Source organism: Protopterus annectens, chromosome 4.part1 (genome assembly GCF_019279795.1).
Source record: "Protopterus annectens isolate FY-2018-M chromosome 4.part1, PAN1.0, whole genome shotgun sequence".
Lineage (NCBI taxonomy): Eukaryota > Metazoa > Chordata > Ceratodontiformes > Protopteridae > Protopterus > Protopterus annectens.
The window spans coordinates 131352501-131375025 of record NC_056734.1 but is presented as its reverse complement, the minus strand read 5'-3'; the positions used below and the strand labels follow the sequence as shown (position 1 = coordinate 131375025).

General features: G+C 42.2%; 1 protein-coding gene across 1 annotated transcript in view; it reads left to right on the top strand.

Moving 5' to 3' along the window:
• Positions 1-22525, top strand: part of PER2 (period circadian regulator 2) — a 1339110-nt gene that overhangs the window by 227723 nt on the left and 1088862 nt on the right. The gene's annotated exons all lie outside the window — the stretch shown is intronic.

Here is a 22525-nt window from a genome sequence, read left to right as displayed (position 1 = left end):
TGGTGGACCTCCTCAGCGGGAGAGGCTGGGGAAGACAACGGAAAAGGGGATTCCTGAGCGAATATGTCCTGAGGTCCTTGCACCCACTGTCAGTTAGGTGCGACTTGTGAAACCAATGTACCAGAGGAGGGCGGAGGTATAGACAGTCCGGTATCACTAGCAGCAGCAAAAGCCTTCTTCATCAGTTGGAAGGCTAGTCCACCCGGAGAGGAGTGTATGTCAAGGACAAGGAGCACTCCTCCCCTAAGTGGCTCAGCCTGCCGACTCGGAGTCCTTGGATGGCTGTGGAGCAGCAAGCTGTGCGTATCACAGCTGACATCCTGGGTCATAGCAAACCTTTCCTGCCATGAAGGCAACTGCGGTTCCTTAGTGAGATCCATAAAGGGAACCGCAGAAGACTGCATCCATGGACTTCAGAGGCAATGAAGGAGGAGAATAAGACAGTGTCTTTGGAGATGGGTGATCACCTCCCAAGGAAGGATAGTTCCTGGGGGGTGGAATACCTCTGGCCAAGAATGCCTGGTCCACAAGATGCAACACATCATGTTCAGACTTCTAGTGGACCTCACAGAGACTGAGGGAGAAACAGGCCTGTCCACAAAAGAGGCAGACTTGTGTGCCCATCTCATCTGATCGCACTGAGGACAACGGTGCTGAGAAAGACTGAACTACTGTAGTCTGCACCGAAGAAGTCATCAGTGCCGATGTCATTGTCTGCACTGACACAGGGATCGGTGCCGAAGTGGTTGTCTGTGCCGAAACTGGAACAGACAAATCTGGAGTCAGTAATAAAGGCCTCGGTTCCAAGGAAGATCTCAGAGCCAATGCGGTCAAGGTCTGCGCTGACTGAATGGTCGGTGCCGATACAGTGGTAAAGGTCTGAAGCAAGGAGCCCCTTGGTGCCGATATGTAGAAGGCTGTAGGAGAGGACTGAGCCAAAATCACTAATGGAGCCGAAGGCCTCGGTGCCAAAGGTCTAGGCACCAAAAGCACTGGAGCTGACAGAGAGCTCCGGGGCCGAAATTTTAGCCTTTTTAGATTTTGGTTGTTGAGAGTCCCCAACCGGGGACGAAGGCAAGGATTTAGCCTTAGTATAAACATCGATTTTCTTATGGGCTTTAGGAGGGTTGAGACCTCTGACCCAGAAAAAGCCTCTGAAAAGGGAGATTTTAGAAGTACCTTCAGTATCAGCTTATTTTTCCTTTCTAACAAAGTTCTATTAGAAAAGTTTTTACATATAGTACAAGATAGTTTAACAGATAAATGGGAAGCTCCCAAACAATAAACACAGAGTGTGCATCAGAAGTAGGCAGTTTGTGTCCACAATCAGAACACCACTTAAACCCCGGACTACCCTTTTTGTCTGCTATATTAACAAATAGAAAAGTACCAACAATGGTACAAGAGAGTACCCGAAGGTAGGAAAAAGAAAAGGAAAGGGATTACCAACGATGGTAAGGAGAAATGACCTCGTGGTAAAAAGGGTAAGTAAAGGACAGAAAAAAAACCTGAGGAAATTATGAATGCTAGATGCGATAGGGTAAGAGACAATAAAATGTCAACTTTTCTGACAGAAAAGTAATTTGTAAAGCAGTTAAACAACAATTGACTGTACTTAGCACAAGAGAAGTAGCTTTACATGACCGGATGGCAACGCGGGAAACAAAATCTGAGGTAACAGGGAGAGGGGAATTGTGGGTAAGAGTTTAGCTTGAGAGTTTGAAGCTGACGCAAGCTTGGAAAATGGCCAGCTCGGTTCCGAGCTCGGAAACGATACCCATACGTAAGGAATGAACGAGGATTAACAATATCAGTTCATGTCTTTTCTGGAGAACATATTTATCATTCAGAAAAAAAGCTTATTTGATAAATTCAGTACTGTTGGGAAAATAGCATACTTAGCAGGTATATTTATGTTGCCAGCTGTATTTGAAAAGGAATTATTGTAGATATTTTTTTCATTTATATGGGGTTCTAGATTAAACACAGTAAAAAGAGAAGTTTTGTATGTAAATCGAGGAGGAGGTTTAGTGTTAATTCACCCAGTGGTATATACTGCTTCAAAGTTTGTACAAAGTGTTAAAGCAGATAAAAGAAGAACTTGAGAGGTTAATAGTAAAACTATAAATACAAGTATGATAAATTGTAGGGTATGGTAAAGGAGAAGAGGGGTGTATAAATTAAGAAATGCAATGTTACCAAGAATAAATATTTTTGTGGAAAGAAAAACTGATGCTATAGAAAAAGCTAGGAAAGTATGGTATAAGAATGTAATGTTAAAACATTATTATGTAAAACCATGGGAAAAATGTAACAGATGGAAACATTATAAGAAGCAAATGGTGTAATCAGAAAGTAGAATGTCAGGATGTTTCATGGAGACTGGTAATAAATTGCCAGTAAAAGGAAATATACAATATAAAAGTGATAGAATGTTTACCTTGTCAAGAAGAAAGAATTGCGGAACATGTGGTTTTGAAAAGTAAAAGAAAAAAATTATGGGGAAAACTGTGTAAAGATTTTTTTTTAAGATATTAAAGAAGTGGATAACATTAAACATGGATATGATTAAGTATGGATATTATAAGAATAGAACTAAATAGTATGTTAAAACAAAAGATAAAGGGACAGATTCAGTAAAGCCTACACAAAAGTAAACACGATATATATTCAAAAACATCCTTACGACATTTTTTGTGCTTTTTTTGTCACGCAAAACGATTACACTAAGTGTAAATGTAGTCTACACTTTCTGGTAACCTTTATGAATTCCTGTCAGTATTTAAAGCTGCAAGAAAATCAGTAGGAAAACTAAAATTAGGAGGAAGAAGGTGTGAATTATGTCTGTGTTTGCTCAACACATAACTTTGTACACTTAGTGTAGGCGTTATTGAATCCTGGGGGAAAAGGTATTTTATGTTGTACGGGTTATATGGAATGAAAGAGTAAAATGGATTTTAGCAACAGTATTAAAATTTAGATGGTAGTTATGGAAAAGGAATGGGGGTCTAATAAGGATGAAAATTTAGAATGATTGTATAGGAAATTATAATTGTGATTGTACATGTGTAAATATTTGTAAATATATAAACATTTTGCAAATAAGTTATTTTTTTATTTAAATATATTTTTGATAGTTGCCATGGGGTATTTTATTGCGTGTGCTACCACCAGCTCAAGCAGATGGGACCTCAGTTTAACGTCTCATCCAAAGGATGACGCACTCAGGAGTGCTGCACCCCCCCATGCTGCATTGCAATGTCAGAAATCAGCCTTCCTATTATGGGAATAGAAATCACAGCATTTTGCATCAAAGGCGAGTGGGCTGCCTGTAGCGCCACTGTCATTGCCAGTGCTGCAAGTCTTTTTTAATCTTCTTTTGTGATGATTGGTATGTTCTTTAAACAGACATTTGCTGTCAGTGGTAATACTAAGGTATTTGTAATAAGGTATTAATGCATTGTCAATGCTGTTATTTTTATCATTCATGCGACACTGTCCTTCCTCATATGGAGCTCTAGTTGCACAGGGTACTCAAACAACTCAGATTAGCCTATAAACTATATAAGCCTCTTGCAAAAGAAGCAAGGCAAATCATAGCTGTTAGTGTGTCATTTCCTAGAGTGCAATATTGCTTACCTGGAATACACAGCTTCTCCAGAAAACAGAAAATAAGATACTGTCATTTATTCACTCCCCCCCATGAATTCCACTGCATCACATTCATTAAGTGCAACTGGCTACCAATACCAGATAGAGCCTCCTTTCTAATCAGTACTCTAACCTTTAGTATGTTCATATTGATCACTGATGCAGTAGCCTTAGCTATATGAGATAGCGTAAGATATAACTGGCTGGCTTCCAGAGCTTCAGGGCAACTTCGTGCACCCAAAACCATCAGTCATTTCAAGCTGAGCTAACTAAAAAGGTAGGTTTGGATGATTAGACCTTCAGAAAATTCCTGACGCAGAAGAGTATGCTCCTCTGAGGCTTTCAAAGATCATTAGTTATCTTGTGCCATTCCTTTTCCTGCAGATAAGTTCCCTTTTGCATAAACCCTTCCATTTTAAAAATTGTTTACCAATACTTTCCGGTTCAGGAAAGTTATTTTTAAGCTATGAGTTTGTGTTTTAATGGACTGTCATGATACTGCATTGTACTTTTAAATGAGAGCTCACTTTTTTCTGCCAGTTTAAAATATAAGTATTTGAAAACATTTTTTTTTCTGTGGAAAATTGTGTTTATTTTACTTTTGAAGGGCTGGCAGTGTTTTAAAGTGCTTTTATTATGTGAAAAAGTGAATTTTAATTTACCTTGCTGCTTGTTTTCCCTTAGAAAGAGGCACCATTTCTGACTTGACCATGGAACAAACTACTGGTTCCATGTTCAGTTCTTCATCCAACCACAAAAAGAAAACGTTGAGCAAGCAGCCTTTGCCAACACAGCAGGCTAGCAATTTGCCTCAGCTGCAGGTTTTTTTTTCCCGCTGTCCACTCATCTTTTACTCCAGATCCCTCTGGTGTAGCACCTACAGCCACTCTTGGCTGGGGATTAGCCATGTCCTCTGTGGCCATTGGGATCCCCTCAGTGGACAAGTGAGAGCCACTCCTGTTTATCCTATGAGAAGGAACAGGGAATCCTTCCCTGTTTTGTCAGAATGTTGTGCCCATCCGTAGGGAAGCTGCTGCCATTAATACTGTTGGTCCCATTTTTCCTGTCAAAAGAAACAGAAAACCAGAGATGGCTGCACACTGATCAACAGCATAAGCTCACCCAATATGAAAAAAGTGCCAGTGATCTTGTCAGCTTGAGTAAAATTCAGTTACTGGCTAATAAGTACACTGGCTGGATATCAGGAAAAAAAGAAATTTAAGAATTTAAAAGAAAATCAACCAGAAAAGGTGAAGAGAAAACACTGACTGGGAAGAATCTTGCAGCTGTTCAGAAAAAGACATTCAGGTGCCAACTTTGTTACATGAGATGGCTTTCCATAGTTTAGAGGAAAACGTATATCAAATGTACTCCAAGGTGATTAAAATAAAGGGAAGACGTATATCAACTTGAATAACAAAAGGCTGGAAAAATAGAAGCTTTAACTAGCTATTCAGGCGAACTGATAAAACTACAAAAGTCTGAGGCTGAAATGAAGGAAAAGACTGAGTGTGAGATTTTTCAAGAAGTGCTTTTAAAAAAATGGTAGCTACAAGACAGAGCATACAATGAAGGCCTGAGATTCTTGCTGTAGCAGAGAAACTGGAAGAATGAGTCTGCATTAATTTTATGAAAGCACAAATAAGCAACTGCACTGGTATTCCACAGCAGGATTTTTTAATTGAAAGGGCACATTGTGTATGCTCCAAACCTAGCCATGGGAAGGCAGCCAAGACTTATTACTAAAGATGCACTCATACCAGTAGAAAGAGTTAATCCTGACAAAACCTATAAGTACTAAAAAGTGACAGCAGAGTGCTTGTGGAAAATGTTTTTGTCTATACACCTAGCAGAAGAGAAGCAAATTTATCCCAGCAATCAGGAAATGTTGCGACGGTGTAAGATTCAAGCTGCTGTATCCCACAGTCTTCAGAAATTTTTTTCTGGAGGATCAGACATTTTTTTTTTGTTACAGAGCAAGGTAAGGAAGAAATAATCTTTTAGAGGACTCTCTCACTTTTCTGACAATAAAGCTCGTAGAGAGAGATTGCCAGTGAAACCTTTTCCAGTGTTCCAAATCAAAATGCTTGAGAGAAAAATAGCAGTTGAGTCGAAGAATCTGAAATACCTTGGAATTCAGACAGTCTGGTGTTGAGAGGTGGAGATGAACAGGAAGATCAGCAACACCAAAATTAGTGAATAAATGGGTGACTATAAAGTATCAGTCATATTTGTGAAATATGATTTTGCAAGAAAAGGTGGCTGAGAGTGCAATTTTGTTCACTTTGTTCAATGTATGGGTGGACCGTAAAGCATATACGCCACTTTGTCATTAATGTTTAGGACACTAAAAAGGGAAAAAGTAACTTAAGTAAAACTATTTTTGTTCCTGTATTTATATAAAACATTTCATGACATAAACTGTGTTGTATGGTTTACTATCAGTTGTGTGATTGCACCTAGTTCCCAAACTAAAGAAGCGGGAAAAAAAAGAACTGCAAAACCTGTCGAGCACGGAAGTGGAGAATGTCAAATTCGACATTTTTCTAACATTTTTCACATGGCCGATCTCTACCGGCCATTTTCTGGTGGCAATGCACATCCTGGGAAGGTCCAACATCTTAGTGGACAGGCTCGGTAGATCTATCCAGATGCCTTATGACTGGTCTCTGAAGCATTTAGTAGCGAACAGATCTTCCTAGAGTGAGGTCGTCCTTGCTGCGATCTCTTCGCATCTCCTTCCAACGCGAAATCTAGCTAGTTTTTCGCTCTGAACCCCCCGCCGGGGCAAGCCCCCAGAGATGCTCTGATTCATGCTTGGTCTCCCAGGCTTCTTTATGCATATCCTCCTCTTCCCCTAATGTCGAAGTTTCTGCAGAAAGCCTGAAGGCTGGGGTGTACTGTGATCCTCATCACCCCATTCTGGCCTCAACAGGTTTGGTTTCCCTTACTCAGGTCTCATCTAGTTGTTCCACCATGGACCTTGGATCCAGTCCTGGATTTGCTTTCACATCGCTCGGGGAGTCCTCATCCAGATCTGGACAGTCTGAAGCTCACAGCTTGGCTGCTCCAGTTCCCATGATTCTTAGGACTCCCGGTCTGTCATTTCCTGTTAAATCCATTCTAGTGGCGGCTCAAAAATCGTCCACCAGAAAAGTTTATTGCTGTAAATGGAAACATTTTTCTATTTGGGCCATTCAGAAGTCTTTGGACCCTTTCACTGCACCGCTTTTAGTGGTTTTAGATTTTCTAGCTAGCATTTTTCATCAAGGCGCTAGTTCCTCAACGGTGAAAGTCCAATTAGCCGCCATTTCTAATTTTCATGTTGGGGTGGACATGTCTTCGTTAGCTTCTTCTAAACTTTGTAAAAATCTTTCTCAAAGGTGCCTTTCTTCTCAGACCCCAAAATTAAGGACCCTATTCCTCCATGGGACCTCACTTTGTTGTTGCAGGCATTGGTTTCTCCTCCCTCTGAACCTGCGGCATCTGAGGATCTACAGTTTTTGACCTAGAAAACTCCCTTCTTGGTTGCCATTACATCCGCTAGAAGGGTGTCAGAGCTTCAAGCTCTTTCTATCAAAGTCCCTTACATGATCTTTCACAAGGATAGTGTCACTACGCACTAACCCATCCTTCCTTCCCAAGGTAGCTTTGGTGGCCATTATTAATCAGATTATTAATTTACCAGTATTTTGTCTAAACTACCAGAACAAAGGGGAATAAAAATTACATTTACTGGACATACACAGGCAGTTGAGGTTTTATCTGCATCTGATCATCTTTTTGTGTCCTATGCCAAGCCGTTCTTAGGTGAACCTGTCGCAAAAGTGACTATTGCTCGCTGGATTTCACAGTGCATTAACCGGGCTTATTCAGATAGAGGTTTGTCTCTTCCAGGAAGAGCAAAAGCTCATTCGACCCGATCTATGGCTACGTCAGCGGCTTTTTTGTGAAGGGTTTCTTTGGATGAGATTTGTTCAGCTGCTACTTGGGCCTCATCTCACACCTTTATTTCTCATTATAAACTGGATTTGGTCTCTAGGAGTAGAGCATCCTGTGGTTCTGCGGTGCTCCAGAATATCCTTCCATGAGTGCCTCCCAAGAGTTAGGTAGCTGGGGACTCTGTCCCACAGGTTGAAGAGCAAATGAAGTAAACTACTTCAGATAAAGAAGTTATGTACTCACCGTAACGTTTCATCTGAGTAGTTCTACTTCATTTGTCTTCAACTGTCTCCCGTCACCCTATTCCCCCTAACCTTATCCTTTGGGATATGACACGTCCTTTGTACCAGACAGCTATTTCTGGCATATTTGGTTCTGTCAGGGCTAAAGTTCATTGGTGATGTTTGTGTTGGAGGATAAGGTGTTATTTGGTTCATAGGTTCATACTAGGCTATAGAGTGTGTTTGGTTTTCGCCACCCATTTTAAATTAATTTTGATATGCCCTTTTTCGAGGTTAGTATACTGTGCCTCTGTCTAACAGTGACACCAAAGTGATACCCGGGGTAAACCTACGATCTCCCATCCACTCATCAAGATTCCTCTTGAAGAGAGTCAATGAGGGACTCTGCCTAACCTGGACTGGGATTTTATTCCAGAGTGAAGGGAGCCTCTGGGTTATGAATCTGTCCCTCCAGCATGTCCTATTTATTTCAGTGCTGAGGTTCAAGTCTCTCGAGCGCGTAGCTCGATGGGATTTGGATTTTCTGAGGTACAGCATGTCCATTAATTCCGGGTTGGACATGGCTTTATACGTCAGGCACAGATCGCCTCTGAGCAGGTGGTATGCCACTGAGTAGAGCTGGAGTATCTTTAACCGGGCAGCATATGGCAACTGTTTGAGCCCTTTGATCCTCTTGGTGAGGTACTTTTGGGGTCTTTCCTGTTGCTGCAGGTGTCTGGTAAGGTACATCCCAAAAGGGGCATTGTATTCAATTATGGGCCTGATGAGGGATGAGTAAAGAGGCACAATGATCTCCCCTGATCTAGATGTGAATCCCTTCATGATTAGGTGGGCTATATAAAATGTTTTTCTAACCACTTTGGCCACGAGGTTGTCGAATGAGAGATTGCTTTCAACTTGGGTCCCCAGGTCCCTAATTACTTCTTCTGTACTTAATGGATTACCACCTATGTGGTAATTTGTGGGCACTTTGTTTTTACCAAAGGGGATGACTATACACTTTTTGGCGTTTAGCTTGAGGCCATGGCTCTGGCACCAGTTGTCTGTTTCTATGAGGCCCTTTTGGAGGATGCTTGTGTCGGCTGGAGAGTCGATTATGGCGCCCAGTTTGCAGTCATCTGCGAACTTGGTCAGCCACAGTCCTTCCGTGTTGGCCTGTACCTCCGAGAAATATATACCGAACAAGAGAGGTCCCAGGACTGAGCCTTGTGGGACGCCACTTGTAACTGGTTTGGAGTCTGACATGGCTCCAGCAATTCTAACCATGTGGGTTCTGTCCTTGAGCCAGTTTGCAACCCATCTAGTGACATAGGGGTTTATATTTAAGCTGGTGAGCTTATCTATAATGCCCAAGTGGGGAATTGTATCGAAGGCTTTTGCGAGGTCCAGGTAGGCTGTGTGGACCACCTTCCCTTCGTCATTGGCCTTGGTGACTGTTTCAAAGAAATTGACCAGGTTTAAGAGGCAGGATCTGCCCTTAACAAAGCCAAACTGGGTAGGAGCCAGTGTCTGTAGGTCCCCAATGTCTTTATTTATGAGTCCATGATGATCCTTTCCATAGCTTTGCAGACCAAGCTAGTCAGGCTTATGGGGCGATAGCTTCCAGGATCCGTTGAGGCACCACCTTTGTGGAGAGGGACCACTGTTGCTGTACGCCACTCTTTAGGTACATATCCTGTAGTAAGGCTGAGATTGAACAGTAGTTTTATGTTTGGGTTTAGCTCTTTGTGGAGTTCATGTAGGATGCAGCCCAGGACACCATCTGGTCCCATTGATGCTGTGTTTTTTGCTTTGGAGAGGGCGGCTCTTACCTGAGCATCTGAGATGTCAGGGGGGCAGCACTCTGCTGGGATAGATATTTGCCATTTTGGTGGGGAGGGGGGGGGAGTTTGCGCTGAACCTGTCAGCTAGGATGTTGGCAATGTCTGTGGGTTCGGTGTATTTTTTGTCATTTTGAACTAATTCTGAGCATATCTGGGAATTCCCACCCAGGTTCCTAACATAACTAAAGAAAGCCTTGTGATTATCCTTAGTGTCCTGTGCAATTTTTCTCTCAAAGTTGGCCTTAGACGATTTTATGAGTGCCCGTAGTTTTTTGCTAATACTGATCAGAGATGCCTTCCCTTTTTGGGATTTTGCTCTATCATGTAGTAGCTTCCTCCTTCTATTGTTTGTGGCTGGGGTCCACCAGACAGGACGTCTGCCTTTGGAGGATTTGGTCTTGGTTTTATTTGGGATTGCATGATCCATGCATTCCTGAAGGTGTTCATAGAATGTGTTTATAAAGGATTCTGTGGTCTGGGCTGTATTTTCCACAGGCCCGGGGGCTTTGAAGGATTCCACCTCGGTTTTGAGGAGTGTGAAATTTGCTTTAGAGAAGTTTATCACTGTTGTTTTCTGGACAGGGGGTGGGGTCGGGATGTGAATGTCCAGTGAGATTAGTTTATGGTCTGATCTTACCAGTGAGGGATACATTTCTGGTCTGGAGCATAGAGTCCTCATGTTGGTGATGATCAGGTCCAGTATGTTTTCCCCTCTTGTGGGAGTGGTAACAAGTTGTTCCATAGCATTTGAGTGTATAAATTCTAGGAACCTTTCGGCTAGTGTGTTGGAGCTAGAGTAATGCTCCCAGTCTATGTTTGGGTAGTTGAAGTCGCCCAATATAATGGTGTTTGGAGAGACCTTCATATTTTCCAGTGTTCTCAGGAAGGCTGAGTGGGGTTCCTGGGTTTGGGAGGGTGGTCTGTAGCAGGCTATAAACTGGAAGGCAGTTTTACCCACTGTTAGTTGCACATGGATAGTCTCTGCTTCATGCTGTGCCACCAACCTGGAGGTGTGGGTATCTTTGACGAATATTGATACTCCCCCTCCTTTTGTGGTTTGGTCCAAGTTTTGGGGCCGAATGGTATGAGGTATAACCTGGTTGTGCTGGGGTGCTCTCGGGAGCCTTGAACCAGGTTTCTGTTACTGCACAGATATCGATGTTCTCCATGCTAAGGAGAGTTTTGAGTGCGTGCATCTTGAGGTTTAGACTTCTGGCGTTGAGTAGCATTACTCTTAGTTTCTTATCCCTTGATACCTATGGAGGTGGGTTTGTCTTTTGAGCCTTGCCTAAAAAAGGCACTATGGGGGTAGCAAGAGCCTTTGCCAATATCCGAAAGCCCAGGGGTGACAGGTGCAAGCCGTCCCTAGCGAAGCATCGTGGCTTGTCGAGCATGTCATCCCAGGCTGACAGGCATTGGATCCCCTTTGAATGACACCAATACTTAAGTCAATTGTTGAAATTGATCATCTTGTCTTCGTATTGTGGCATCATTCTTGGTGAGGGTAAGATGCTACTCAAGGTCAGGGTCATACCGGCCTGGGCTACATGGTTGGTTATCTGTTGCCTATTAGGTAGCAAACTCAATCTGAAGGGAGACGGGCATTATGGGTAAGGGGAGGAGCATGGAACTCAGAGCCGTAGCTGGAAAATGTGGCTGTGTCAGATCCAATATGGATCCGAGGACCCACAAGTTGAAGACAAATGAAGTAGAACTACTCGGACGGAACGTTATGGTGAGTACATAACTTTTTTCATTTTATATAAATGTATAATTGCCTATGTCATAAGTGATAATTTAATAAAGATGTTTCTTGTTTAAAAAAATAATAGATGTTGTAAAAGATCACTGTTGAAATAGCCTCTGATCCCTTCAACCCACATTTGTTGCTTGTAATTTTTTAATGTTGGCAGGGTATGGATTTGTCCACCCCTTTTTTGTATATAGTTACGGTTTGTTTTATTCCCTAGCATTTTCTTTCAGGCTCTTGCCTCCATCCTGAGCAAAAAAGGCTCTGAAGCATTTTGTGCTCCAGATGTCTTTTTATGAAGCGCTGCTTGAGCCCCTGACAGTTTGAATACTTTGAAGGCACTCTTAGCTTTGTTAACCTGGCCGGTTACAGTGGGGTGAGATCCTTTATAGCTTAGACTACTGCTGTAGTGATATATTAGAACATCAGCTATTATGCTAAGTTTACTTAAACAACTGTACTTTCTCTATACTTCCCACTGTAATTGTAAGGTCTCCAGATGTCCTTCATGGATGCATCTGCAGTCATAGCAACTGGGTTGTCCTGTCGTCAGGCAGCCCTTCAGTCGGCCGGATTCCAAAGTCCGGTCCGCTTCGCTGATGTCGCACTTCACCCGACGTCATCTCTGTTGGTTCGGTATAAAGGCATCAGCCGACGCCATTTTCCTCAGTCTTTCTTGCCGCGTGGCGCCCGAAGCAGAAGCTGTTCGCAAGTGCCGGTCGGTCGGATCCAGAGATTACTACTACCGAATACTACAAGACTTCTAAAGCTAAGTACCCCGTTGGGGACTCTTTCTTGCCTCAGCCGATGTCAGAAAAAGTAAATAATTGTTTAACTTGTGGGAAACAAATACCTCATAAAGATTTCCACTCTTACTGTTTGCCTTGTTTAGGCCCAGCCCACGTAGCAGCCTGTTCGCCTGTGCTTCTTTCAACCGACGACGCTTAGGCGTCGGTCGGAGTTTGCTGAACAGTTTTTCGGCTCAGTTTTTGCATATATTATGCCGTCGGATCCTCCGACTTCCCAAATCACTAAAAAACGCAAAGAAAAAGACTGACACTCGCGGTCCACGGTTTCGGCCGAAACCATGGTTAAGCAAACAGTGTCTCGGTTTCGGCCGAAACCGAGAAAACTGATCAAAGTACAGCTGAATGTATGACTACCACTGGGGCTCCTGCTACTTCACTTGAATCGGCCTCAGAAATTTTATCCACTACGGTGGTTGCTACTGACTTATCAGACACCATTCCATTGGATGTCTCTACCCCAGCACGTGGTGCTGCTAGGCCCCAGCAGCCATGTCCATTAAGGCCTTTGCCAGGGCTAAAGCAGCCAAATCTACTAAAGCAGTGCCTGTCAAACCCCCTACAACCAGGCCCACATCTAGCTCACAAATGCTTACTCTGGCAGAAGATTTAATATCATTGATTAGGGATCTCAATCCCACCCAGACAGGGCCTCTCAGCCCCCAGAGAAGAGACCTAGGGCAGAGCCCCCCGAGCCTGTGTCCTCTGATGATTCAGCCGATGACTCAGACATAACAGACCAGCCAGAGGCTCCTTTCTCCAATTATGAAGACTCAGATGCTGAAGAATCCATTCCAGCTGCTTCCCCACCAGAAGAATTCTCCTTTGGGGAAACTTTACATGCCATGCGAGCAATTCCAATGGCAGCAGCAGGATTTCTCAGATTCCAGAAAAGGCTTAGGACTTTTCTGCATCTTCCACAGCACAGGCCCTTAGCTATACCTCCTGTCCTTTCTGTGGTGGACGATGCCTTTAATGATGTCTGCTCTGCACCAGACTCTTTACCTCCAGCCCCTGCCAAACCAGATAGATTCTACAGGGTACCAGACACTCATCATCACCTTTACAAGGCCCTCTTGCAGACCCGAAACTATATCCCAGGGTCCTAAGGCAGTAGCCTCGGCCACAGCAAAACCCTATTCCTTCTGAAAGGGAAGCCAGGTCTTTAGACAGATGGGGCAAAAAAAGTCTACACCTCAGCTACTCTCTCAGCTAGAGCTTTAAACTGTCAGTTTCACATGATACAATACCAAGAGTTTATGCTTGATCAGTTAACTAAAAAGCTATCCTCTGATGACTCTGTCGATAAGAAATATGTATTAGAAATGGTAAATAACATACAACAGGTTAGTAACCATTCCTTAAAATGTGGCTATGATGCACTGGAGGCTTCATTTAGGTCAGCCATGACTGGCACAGTGATAAGAAGACATGCATGGCTAAAAGAACAAGTCTTACCGGATCATGTTAAAGCTAAGTTATTAGATGCTCCTATGGATAAGACCAGTTTGTTTGGTACACCTGCCCAGCAGGTAATGAAGAAAATGGAAGAAAAGGCAAAATCTGTTCAAACAGTTAAAGATTTCTTGCAGGTTCAGCCACCAAGGTTTAGCAGGAACTGGCCTGCCAAAATTGGTCCTTTCCTGACTCCACAAGATCCCAAAGGGGCAGGAATAGACGTCCCAGAGGCAGAAACCAATCCAGAGGAGGTGCCTATAGAGGACGACAGTGGCAAGGTAATAACAGAGGCACAGACACAACCACTGCCACTACAACAACACAATCACAGTGACTTAACTCTAAATCCGCCTACCAGGGAACAAATAGCAGCTCCATTAGGCGGCAAATTAACCTTATTTTCAAAAACTGGCACTACATCACAAAAGACAAGTGGATTTTGCAAACCATAGATCAAGGCTACGGTTCCACTTCCACACTTTACCAGTCAAAAGAGGAATACCAAACCTACCTCCAAATCAAAAACAGAAGCTCTACAACAGATAATGCAATTAGCAAAGATGAGAGCTGTGGAAAGAGTGCCAATTACAGAACAAGGAAAAGGATTCTACTCCAGACTATTCCTAGTTCCAAGAAAGGAAAAAGTTGGAGACCTATTCTCGACCTGTCCACCTTAAATACATACATCATTGTCCCAAAATTCAAAATGCTGACCCTATAGCAACTTCTTCCCATGCTGGGCAAGGAGTGTTGGCTGGTGACTCTAGATCTCAAGGAGGCATACCTGCACGTCCCCATTCGACCAATATGCAGAAGATACCTCAGATTTCTTGCAGGATCAGAGCATTATCAATTCTCAGCATTGCCCTTTGGCTTATCTACTGCCCAGAGTATTCACAAAATGCCTGGCATCAGTAATCGCCACTGCAGACTACAGGGAATCCAAATTTACCCATACCTGGACGACTGCCTGCTACAAGGGACAACAAGAGCAAGCTGACAACAGATTTACAAAGGGTCATTTACTTGCTACAAGCACTGGGATACACAGTCAATTTACAAAAGTCAAGGCTGATACCATCCCAAACAAGGACATTCTTGGGCAGAATTGGACACAGTAAGACAAATGGCATTCCTAACTGCAGAAAAACAAAAGAACTCCCTCTTTACTTCTTGGCTCTAACAAAACAGAACAAGTTAACAGCAAGAAAAGTACTGCAGGCCTTGGGCTTCATGGCATCATGCATAATCTTGGTCCCACATGCCAGACTACATATGAGAAAACTGCAGTGGTATCTAAAGAATTTATGGTCTCAACACAGTCACAGCCTAGAAGCAGAAATTCCACTAATTCCATGCTTAAAACAGGAGTTCCTATGGTGGGCTCAAGCATGCCAGTCAAACCCGGGACTACCCTTTCGCAGCTGTCAAGCAAATCAGACCATCACAACAGACGCCTCAGACCTAGGATGGGGGGCTCACATGTTGGACAAATGCGTGCAAGGTTTGTGGACCCAGGATCAACTTCACCTGCACATCAACCTAAAAGAGATGCTGGCAGTAAAACTGGCAATCCAAAACTTCAGACCATTTCTCAAAGAAGGCCATTTGATGATAAGGACAGACAACACCACAGTCATGTGGTACATCAACAAACAGGGAGGCACTCATTCATACCCCTATGCAGAATGACTTTGGAGCTTTGGAACCTGGCACTCAGCTACAACATCCAGTTACAGGCAATGTTTGTACCGGAAAGGAGAATACTCTAGCAGACATGTTAAGCAGAACCACATCGGATGCCCACAAATGGATGCTACATCGGACATCTTCAAGACCATCTCAAAGAAATGGGGAATGCCTCAGATAGATCTATTCGCTTCCCTCTCAATCACCAGCTCAAAAATTCTGCACAAGGACATTCCACCCACTGGCATGGAAAGTGGATTCGCTCTCCTTCAGCTGGAAAGGCCTAACAGCATATGCATTCCCTCCTCTTCCCTTGATACACAAGGTATTACTAAAAATCAAGGAGGAACGTCCAAGGATAACCCTGATAGCTCCAAACTGGCCAAGACAACACTGGTACCCATTGCTGAGAAGCATGTCTCGAACAACTTGTGGTCAATACCCTGATGCCTTTGATGTTAACTCAGAACAACTACAGCATCATGCATCCGAACCTAAAAACGTTGCAACTGACTGCATGGAACATCACATAGCAGCAACTAATCCAGAACTTTCCCAAAGGGTTAAAGACATTATCCTAGAAGCCCGCAGACCTTCAACAAGAAGGAATTATGCAGGAAAATGGAAAAGGTTTGTCATTTGGAGTACTGAAAGAGGAAAAGATGTGTCAAATATAGATATGGCTAACATTCTGGAGTACTTGGCAGAGCTTCTACATACAGGCCTGTCCTATTCCTCCATCAAGATACATGCATCAGCTATATCAGCAGAATACAGTTTTGATCCACCTGTCTTTTCACATCCTTTACTCAGGCAGTTCCTCAGAGGAATCAAGAATGTAAAACCTCCAAGGAAACCACCATTGCCAGCTTGGGATTTGAACTTTGTGCTAGAAAAGTTGACACTGCACCTTTGAACCAGCAGCAACAGCAGACCTACAACATCTATCGTGGAAAACTGCTTTCCTTCTGGCAATAACCTCAGCAAGGAGGGTTTCTGAACTTCAGGCCCTAATGGCAGTACAGCCCTTCCTAATCTTCCACCAAGATAGAGTGTCCATGAGGACTAATCCTACATTTATGCCTAAGGTGGTATCCAGAGTGTCCTTAAACCAGGCAATCCACCTACCTGCCTTCTTTCCCAACCCACAAAACAGAGGGAAAGAATACTACACACCTTGGATGTACATAGACAGCTACGCTACTACCTGGACAGAACAAAAGTAGCAGAAAACTGACCAGCTTTTTGTAGCCTATGCAACAGGAAGAGAAGGAAAAGCTATTTCCAAACAGACAATCTCCAAATGGATAGGAAATTGCATACGATTCTGTTACTCCTTCCATGGAAAACCAATTCCACAGAACATAAGGCCTCATTCTACAAGGGCAACAGCCACTACCACAGCCTTCTTACGAGGAGTGGCAACCAAAGACATTATTGAGGCGGCTACTTGGACCTCCGTGCATACATTTGCCAAGCATTATAATACCTCTCTATTCTAGATCCCGAGCAGGGTTTGCCACTGCTGTACTGCAAGGGATCCTAACCACACCATAATCTAGTTTTTCCTCCTCCCTAGTTGGCTATGGTATTCTACCCAGTTGTTATGACTGCAGATGCATCCATGAAGGACATAGTACAGTTTTGTACCTACCATAAATGTAGATGTCCGAACTGGATAGCATCTGCAGTCAGGATTACCTCCCTCCTTCCCTCTGTGGTACTCCTAGGGTGTTTACCCTCCTAATAGCTAGCTGGTGGGGAGTCTCTTATGGTGTATTTGTTTGTATATATGTACATACATACTTATTTTTTGTGTTTGTCTTCTACCTTTTTGGAAACATTGGCATTCATCCAAATTTTAGCCTTCCAAGAGGGCAATTGGCATCTGGGGCAAGAAACACTGAGGAAAATGGCGTCGGCTGATGCCTTTATAACCGAAGACCAACAGAGATGACGTCGGGTGAAGTGCGACATCAGCCGAAGCCGGACCCGGACTTTGGAATCCGGCCGACTGAAGGGCTGCCTGACGACAGGACAACCCAGTTGTTATGACTGCAGATGCTATCCAGTTTGGACATCTACATTTATGGTAGGTACAAAACTGTACTTTTTTCTTTCTTTTTTTTTCTTGTCATGATTTTTATAGTCTTATTTTGTTATATGGCACTTTCTGTTGGCTTTTGCCCACTTTTGATTTGATTTTCTTTGCCACTATTTTCCAACATGCTTCTACTAATTAGAGCAAAGAGATATTTTTCTCCCTTGTAATTAGCCTATATTTCCCAGTTATTATGTCAGTGTAGCTTTAACATGCGTATTACCTTAGGATCATCTGATCATAGCTAGGTATTAGGCATGCAGTCCAGGACACCATTAAAGAGAATAGCCAATATTCCCAGTTGCCTCAAAGCACTGTGTGGCTAAGTGATTTTGCTTAATATCAAACAGTAGGCAAATGTAGGTGGAAAGATGCAAACCCTTTACCCTTGACACAGGAAGCAACCCGTTATTAACAAATCAGAGCTTTAGTCCATTGTGGTAACTGTCATAGGTACAACACATTGCACTCCTCCATCTAAGTTGTAGGGTCATCCTGTATAGTTGGCGGCTTTTCAAGGAATGGTTAACACATCCACTCATATTCATGGAGCACTGCTTTCAATACAGACGAAATGAGCAACAGTGCAGTTAATTTCAGTGCTGTCCACTGCTAGTTTATAGTTTAAATGTAATTGTAATTCTATTTGTCTAATCCTGATGCATTTCTTTTGTCTACAGAAATAGTATGTATGGTGCTACTTTATTTTAGAGCTGTGTACTGCTGCAATACGTGCTTGAATGTAATACTGTTTGTCCAATCCTAATGTATTGGATTACCTACCTAGTTGCTAGGGTACATTATTGGGTTGTGCTAGATGCTATGTTATTGGGTTTCGTTAGAGAGCGATGTTGCTGTTTACAACAGTCATGCCCTAGTGGATGTAAATCAACTTCATAATAGGTGTTACTGATTGAATTTTTGTCATCAAACTTGATCTGGGATTACTTGTAGTGGTATTTATTGATTTATGTTTGGTTATCTATCTTTCCTCACAAACTCCATTTTACTGTGTACTGCTTTAATTAGCAGCATGCTGATAGTTGTACCTTTTGGCTTTTACTGTCCAATATGTCTATCAGACAGCTTCACTTACTGTACATTTTTTTTTATGTCTACTGTTGCATCTTTCAGTAAACCTTCTGTCAGTGAAAGTCTAAAAACATTTCCTGTAGCATGGATGTTTAATTGTCTATCTAGCTTCCTACAGCCTGCCCTGAATTCGCCAGCAGCACTCCTCAGCTGGCAGGCATATTCACATTTTGTGCTTGCCCTGGGTACTACTAGTAGAATATAGTACAGTATAGGAATCTGTTTTTGGAGTATAACTTAATGGTCCTAGTATAGCAATCTGTTTTTGGAGTATAATGTAATGATCCTATTTATTCCATCTGTGATCCGACGTATTAGTCCTTGGTGCTACCTGTTGAATCCAGTCTGGTACATCAGTGCTTCAGCCTTGAGCCTGTTCAGAACTTTCCCTCACGTACTGCATCTGCCTCCCAAGTTACCTCAGATCTCATTTGCCACCTTTGTGAATGGATGCAGATCTGGGCAGCTAAATGCTTCACCTCATACTTTTTATTTTGTCAGTGATAAAGCTTAAGATATTTCTACTTGGTAGTATAGCTGTCATGGCTATGTTATGTTTTTAGCTTAAGCTATAGTTTCCTTTTCCTTTTTCCTATCGCTGAACCCTTCTGTTTGGGAGTTTCCTGCCGTTCCAGCTAACTGTCTTTAGAACATAATCATTTAAGTGTGTTGTTATGGGTAGCAAAGTGTCTAATACAGAGTTTTACAAAAACGGTACCAGGACCCTTCTTCACTGAAAAGACAAGTTTAATAGTAGACTTTAAGCGCGGTCAATAACAATACACTTTTCGTCAGTTGAAAGTAACCGACTTCATCAGAAACTGAAAAACACACACAGAACCATAGATTTAAAATCAAACCACTTAAATACTTAGATACTATCACATGCTTTTAAATCTTGATCTGTTCGTAATTTAGGTTAGTCCACCTAGTGGTGGTTGTCATAGTAACCTAACAAACAGTAACCTACAAAGCAAGCACAATACAACAGCCCCGGATGGCTGTTCATGTTACATATACCCTTCTGTGCCGACATTAAGTACTAAGCATTCAAATTAAATGGTTGACTCGCCCCTGTATAGAAACCAGGTGCAATTGAATGTAGTACTCCGTCATTTAAAAAGTTGTTTTAAAAGTTCTTTTTAAAAAATTTATTAAAAAATCTTAAAAAACCACGAGTAAATCAAGTGTGTGTATACACAGAAAGTCCCCCCGAAAGCGGAGAAATGATAAGCAGCAGTGCGAGGTGGAATCAGTACTTGTTCAAGTGCAATGAAACTTTTCAAAGAAACCTTAAAGGTATGCACTCTAACACTTCCGAGTGTTCAAAGTGTTTCACTAATAGTCCACGGTTACTTATAACGTATATTGACATGTAGGTCGCCCCACATCGCGTTCCTGCTGGACCATGCAAGGGCACGGGGTTAACGATAAGCCCAGGATGCCCCTGTGACCATGCCTCTGTATAGGAGAACTAACCTTTACAACCGCACCCCTCAGGAGTGTCAGTTGGCATGCAATGTGCTGGGTCATGCAGGAAACAGCATTATTGTAAATTTGTATACAAGGATGACCTTAGTTAAGCATTTTGAGTGACGCCAGTGTCCCGTGTTAAAGCCAGTCACAGTTGCATGAAGATTGTTGGAAGTTATATTAAAATTAGTATTAAGGGTCGTATAAAAAGTTGCATTAAAGTTATATTAAAGGTTGTATTAGGAAGTGGGCTATAGTGTTGCCACCATTGTCGAAGTGCCTCAATACTTATGAATGAAGCCTCATCATATTCCAGTAGGAGCAGGTGCAGATGGCACCAAGGTGATACAAACATTATGATGATCTATTTAAGCAAGTCGATTTACAGCTGACCTGGCCGTCCAAAAGAATATATATTAAAGTTTTTTATTTGCTGTTAATGCAATAAGGTTATAGTATTCGTATGACCATACCCCCAGGGACAAAAAGTAGGTGAGAAGAACAAGTGGTCGATCGGTTACCCTTTTATTACTACACTACCACTTTAGCCCTAAACCCAGGGGGTGTCTCACTACTTGTGTTAAAAACTGTACCCCCCTTATGTTTTGAGTTTAGGGTTAAATTTTAATTTTTAAATTTTTGAATTATTAAATTTTAAATGATTGGAATCAGTTTAGTGTTATCCACTAAAATCTATTCGACTCATTTCACCTTTCCAAGTTCTTAAGTTTAAGGATGCAGATGATAGATGTCATTTCATTAATGCCCGGTTTCTGGTTGGCATTAGTCCTTAATTGCCAGAGGAGTTCTTTTCTCTCTAGTTTAAGAGAGTCGTACCCTCCTCTGATGTCCCTAATCTGTTGGTCAATGACTCTAAATTTGAAATGGTGGCCAGTATTATCCAGTACATGTCTGGCCAGAGCATTAGTCGTTCTCGCAGTTTTAATACTGTATAGGTGTTCGTATATCCTCTCCCTTAGTTTTCTATCGGTTTTCCCGATATAGAAAGCTGAACAGCACGAACATTTAGCGAGATATACAACTAACCTACTATTGCAATCAAACCTAGAATAGGATTTGAATTTTTTGTCACCTATTACAAAGTTAACACCTTCCTCAATGCATTGGCAATATTTACACATTTGGCATTTAAACATCCCAAGTTTGGTCGTGTATGGTTGTTTAGTACCTTCTAAAAGTTCTTTTAGGTTTGGTCCCCGTCTATATATTATTTTTGGCCTACTGGGTACTGCATTATGGAAATTGTTGTTGTTTGTCAAGAACTCCCAATTTTTCAATATTATATTGTTAATCCTGTGGGAGTCAATGTTGAACGTGCAACAAAAACCACAAGAAAAGTCTGAATTGCCAGAAATAGTAGTGTCGACCAATACAGGTCCAATGTTCCTATTATGGTCGTTGTTCAGCAAAGGGATATATATGTTCAAACTTCTTTTACGCTTAACCTCTTCCGTGATCTCACTTAAGAGCGTGGGTGGGTATCCCCGTTTGAGAAAAAACTGAGTCAAAGTTTGGCATTCCTCTAGGAAGTCTTTTTCTCTACTGGACATACGAGCCGCTCTAACAAGTTGTCCCTTGCCCACAGATCTCTTTTGGTGCCTAGGGTGACAACTGGAGTAATGAAGCATAGAGTTGGAGTATGTTTCTTTACGGTGAATTTTGGATACCCACGTATGATTCTCATAATCTTTACTCAAATCAATGTCCAGGTAGTCAATCCTATTTTTGTTATATTTAAACGTAAAGGAGAGAAACTCGGTGGAGTTGTTAAAAACTGACATCAAGCTGTTGATTTCAAGTTCTGATCCTTGATATATTATGAATATATCGTCCAGAAATCTGCTGTAGAACTTGAATTTCAAGGTAACATCTTCCACTGTTAAAATATTGTTTCTCTCCCAGTAAGCCATGACCAGGTTTGCTATACTTCCTCCACTTGGTGAGCCCATGGCCACACCTATTTTTTGATGGTACAGTACCCCGTCAAACATAAGGTAGTTGTAGGAAAGTACCGTATCCATCAATTCACGTGCCAGCTGTATTTCCTCACTGGGTGCTTCCAACAGGTTTAACATTGCCCCTACCCAGTCCATAGCTATGTCATGAGGAATTGATGAATACAAGTCCTTAACATCGATTGTTACAAGTAGGCTCTCAGGATTGCCTCCAAGAAGGACCATGAATCTTTGGTAATTTGTTTTTCTTTTCTGACATATCCTTGTAGTATACTGTCTAGAAGTTTACTGCACGTATAAGTGATGCTTTTCCTCCCGTCCACCAATGGTCTCGTAGGTGGGTTGTTAACATCCTTATGTATTTTAGGGATCCCGAATAGTACCGGTGTCCTGGGTGTCTGTTGTTGTAAATAAATGTAGGTGTCCCTATCAATCCTGGCTTCCACGTACAGTTCTTCTATAAAGGCCTTGACTTTCTGATGTGCCCCGTTCATTTCGTTAACAGTTACTTTTGAGTAACCT